Source organism: Paramormyrops kingsleyae, chromosome 15 (genome assembly GCF_048594095.1).
Source record: "Paramormyrops kingsleyae isolate MSU_618 chromosome 15, PKINGS_0.4, whole genome shotgun sequence".
In the NCBI taxonomy this organism is placed as follows: Eukaryota; Metazoa; Chordata; class Actinopteri; order Osteoglossiformes; family Mormyridae; genus Paramormyrops; species Paramormyrops kingsleyae.
Window position 1 is genome coordinate 16,615,456 of NC_132811.1, and position 4,934 is coordinate 16,620,389.

Here is a 4,934-nt window from a genome sequence, read left to right on the forward strand (position 1 = left end):
ATTCCCGGCTTGTGGGGGTCCCTGTCAACAGGGTGATAATCCCAGCCCTGAAAAGTGATCCCTATGTGAAAACTGGCAATAATTAAAATTACGGGCCATATTAAAATTTCCAGTTTGTTCCATATTTCCCTAAATGCAGCTATATTCATTTAACCGAAATGTAAATCATTATGTAAATCAGCTGCGCGCGAGTCCTACACCGGATTTGGGGGAAGAGTTGGGGGTGAGCAGAACAGTCCCAGGTTTAATCGAACAATGTGTTTGATAGTCAAGGTGCAAGAAACGGCGACAGGGGAAAAAAGTCGACAACAATTTCATTTATATGTATTTATTTATTATTACATTGGCCCCCGTAAGATTTAAAACTAATTAGTTTACCCTCAAAAAATGGGGTAATTTAGCAGGCTCCTAAAAATGTATCTATATTGATGTGGTATATAAATTAAAATGTATAATATTTAAAATTTTATGCGTTGTTTTGGTTATGTCTTTATTTTCAGCTGACTGTTTTATTGCCTTTCTTTTAAATGGACATACAGTGGTACCTCAGAACTCGAATTTAATCCGTTCAGAACTCCGGATCGAATCCTAAAAAGTTGTGATCTAATTTTCCCCATAAGAAATAATGGAAAACCAATTAATTGGTTGCAGGCCCAAAAAAATGACACCTAATTTTGTTTTTTTTTAAAGCATTTAAACACAAAATGAAGCGGATAAAACAAGAAGAGCATATACTGTACTAAACACATCTAAGTACATTTATCAAAACCGTAATTTGTAAAGTAAGAAAATAAATGTATCCAAACAATGTGTCCTACCCCGATCGTCCGCTCCTTCCGTGTGCCACGCCCCCTCGTTAAACCCATATGGAATCCCAGTGTGATCAGCTGTTTCTGGTTGTTGTCATTAGTCCTCTGTATTTCGTCCGCGTTTCAGTTTGTTTCCCCAGCCCGGTCATTGTATTGTTCGTCTGCGTTTTGCCTGCCTTACTTGTAATTAAACCCCGTATTCCCGGATACCCTGACCATACCTGTCAAGTTTTGGATTTGAAAATAAGGGAAATTTTCCGGCACCCACCGCGAGCTATAACACCACCCCAACGAAGCTCCAGTATCCCTTACATTTTAAGACAGGTGTACAAGAAATCTAAAATAACCACTTGTCATTTACATTTTATTTTCATTACACATTTTCTTTTCATTTCTCATGTTCACTGGTGTGGCTCTCTGGCATTCACTAATGACTTATTAAACAGATTTGTTGCAGACTTTGTATCCTTGTTGAAGTCGTCACAGAAGGTGAAAGTAACGTTGTTTTTCGCACACAGCATTGCAATTTTAACCTCCGCATTTATGACCTGGTTAATGTTGTAAATGACCTGCAGACTACTGCAGGTGGCAGTTCTCGCGAGGCTACTGGCAGTTCAGTTTGGAGAGGCAGAGGATTTTTTTGAACTGATATTATAATACGGGAGATTTACGGGAAAATAGTAATACGGGAGGACGGCAGGAAAGAGGGGTAAAATACGGTAGTTTCCCGGCCAAAACGGGAGACTTGACAGCTATGACCCTGACGTCTCCGCCTTTGTCTCCGTTCTGTCCCCTCTCGACACAACAATATTATTATAATTAAATGTATTAATGGTTTATTATTAATATTAAATACGGTGTTTGACCCCCTTTTGTCTTCAGAACTGCCTTAATTCTACGTGGCATTGATTGAACAAGGTGCTGAAAGCATTCTTTAGAAATGTTGGCCCATATTGATAGGATAGCATCTTGCAGTTGATGAAGATTTGTGGGATGCACATCCAGGGCACGAAGCTCCTGTTCCACCACATCCCAAAGATGCTCTATTGGGTTGAGATCTGGTGACTGTGGGGGGCATTTTAGTATAGTGAACTCATTGTCATGTTCAAGAATTTGAAATGATTCAAGCTTTGTGACATGGTGCATTATCCTGCTGGAAGTATCCATCAGAGGATGGGTACATGGTGGTCATAAAGGGATGGACATGGTCAAAAACAATGCTCAGGTAGGCCGTGGCACTTAAACGATGCCCAATTGGCACTAAGGGGCCTAAAGTGTGCCAAGAAAACATCCCCCACACCATTACACCACCACCACCAGCCTGCACAGTGGTAACAAGGCATGATGGATCCATGTTCTCATTCTGTTTACGCCAAATTCTGACTCTACCATTTGAATGTCTCAACAGAAATCGAGACTCATCAGACCAGGCAACATTTTTCCAGTCTTCAACTGTCCAATTTTGGTGAGCTCGTGCAAATTGTTGCCTCTTTTTCCTATTTGTAGTGGAGATGAGTGGTACCCGGTGGGGTCTTCTGCTGTTGTAGCCCATCTGCCTCAAGGTTGTGCGTGTTGTGGCTTCACAAATGCTTTGCTGCATACCTCGGTTGTAACGAGTGGTTATTTCAGTCAAAGTTGCTCTTCTATCAGCTTGAATCAGTCGGCCCATTCTCCTCTGACCTCTAGCATCAACATGGCATTTTCGCCCACAGGACTGCCGCATACTGGATGTTTTTCCCTTCGCACACCATTCTTTGTAAACCCTAGAAATGGTTGTGCGTGAAAATCCCAGTAACTGAGCAGATTGTGAAATACTCAGACCGGCCCGTCTGGCACCAGCAACCATGCCACGCTCAAAATTGCTTAAATCACCTTTCTTTCCCATTCTGACATTCAGTTTGGAGTTCAGGAGATTGTCTTGACCAGGACCACACCCCTAAATGCATTGAAGCAACTGCCATGTGATTGGTTGATTAGATAATTGCATTAATGAGAAATTGAACAGGTGTTCCTAATAATCCTTTAGGTGAGTGTGTATATATATATATATACATTTCTTTTCTGTAGTATTCTCACCTCATCATAGTGCGAAGCCTTGTTATGGTGAGGAAGTTTGCATATATCTGAGAAGCTAAGATACATGTTCCAGGAGGGTCACCCATGGCAAACAGGTCTTAGCAGATGTACCAGTCGAAACGCACCACCAATATTAAAAAAAAATACATTTATTTGCCAGGCACTTGTACCCAAAGCAACATGCACTTGTGAAAGCAGGGTTGGTCAGTTCCTGGAGCAACTGGGGCTTAAGGGCCCAATGGTGAAAGCACTTTGCTAAACACTGGATTTGAAATGTTGACCATCTATTAACTGGTACAGCATCCTAACTTGCCGAGAGACACACCGCAGGCATAATATAAGACAACGGCGGAGGATCACGGTGGTGACAACAGCAATCAGAATTTCAAAACGTGTGGAGGAAGGCAATGGTCAACCAGGGGAAAACCTTGTGAACAGACACACCACTATGATGGTGACATGGTGGTGCACTCCTATGTCATAAGGTGCTCCACAGGATTCTCTGCGGTACAGATGGTGTTCATGACATGGTTAGCACAAAGCTTTTGGGATGTCCAAAAGCTAATGTCGCCAGCCTGTGAAGCTGCAAAGAAAGGATCACTGATGGAATGGGGAACATGCCGAGCAGGTCTGAGCAGTGCTGGGTGTGGTGGAGATGGAAATCGATCAAATGGGCATCTTCGGCATCAGCAAGCTAAAACGTTCAGTCAGGTGACCATCAGAGTTAGGGAAATTCACATCCAGAGAGTAAAAGTCCAGACCGGGATTTTGTTTCAACCAACCAGTTGAGCATGAAGAGTCACAGTCACAGAGTACTCAACTGGTTGGTTGAATCAAAATCCCAGTTTGGACTTTTACTCTCTGGACCTGAATTACCCAATTCTGGTGACCACATTTAATACTAAGAAAACTGGCAAAATAAGAAATCATATGGCTTTCATTTTTAGAAAGGGCACTGAAAAGGTTGAAACTTGAGACAAGGCCGTGAACAACCAACCACACCACAATACTTGAATGACAGGTTCAGAAAGTCTTTATGCCTGTACTTTTACTTCCAGGTACAGCTGGACTTCATGAAAAGCCCTGCCTCGCTCTCAGATACACAGACACGTATTTAAGGAGCTAGCTGAGTGTTAATATAGGCGTATTGTTTGCTAAATTACACAGTACATTTAAACTGACAATTTTAAGCTGTATACTATTCAAGGTGCCTGAAATTGCATGCTAATCCGAAGTTTCTGTGCTTGCGGTGGGAGTTGTGTGTGGCTTGGTGGGTTAGAGGCCTCTGTGCCTCTGAAGGGAATATCCAGTCCTCTGCTCAACAGATGCTAGAGCAAGGCCCAAAGCAACCAAAGCTTCCTATTCCCCTCTATATGCGTGTCTTACAGACGAGCGGGATGGGATATGCAAAGACACCTTTCTCTGTACTTGTACAAATGGCAAATAAAAGCTGCAGGCTGTTTCTTATGGCCCACCTGTCAGGTCAGTGACCTCGCGGCCGGACACCTCCCTCGATGTTCCCCCCTCGCATTCTGCCCCCACCCTCCCAAATACTTTAGCAATAGCAATGCCTGGGCATGGTTAGCGTTCTTCTCTGGTGGCTCCTAGCATTATAGCAGTGAACGTTTCAGCTACAATACTCAGGCATTGTCGTTAAATGTGTCAGCCTTTTTTTTAAAGCCCTGTCCTCGAAGCCACGTGTGTTTTTGGGTCAAACATAGCAGTTGCTTTTGTGAGCTACACTGTCAGCAAGGTTTCTCCCCAGAGGCTAACTGGCCTCTCTAATTGCCGGTAGTGAGAGCATGTGAGTCGTGATGGACTGGCCTCCCATCCGGCGAGTCCCCCAAGCTTGTGCCGATAGACTCCGCCCCCAACCCCGTACCGGATAAGCGGCAGGAATGGATTGTGTCTGGCTGCTCCTTCCTTAGTGTTTGATTGTTATCCTGCTTATTTTTTCCTAGAAAAAGTCACCATACCTGTTGAAACCGCATCATCCGGCACCGGAGATCAGTGACGATGACAAATAAAAACACGGGTGCGAGTCAGACG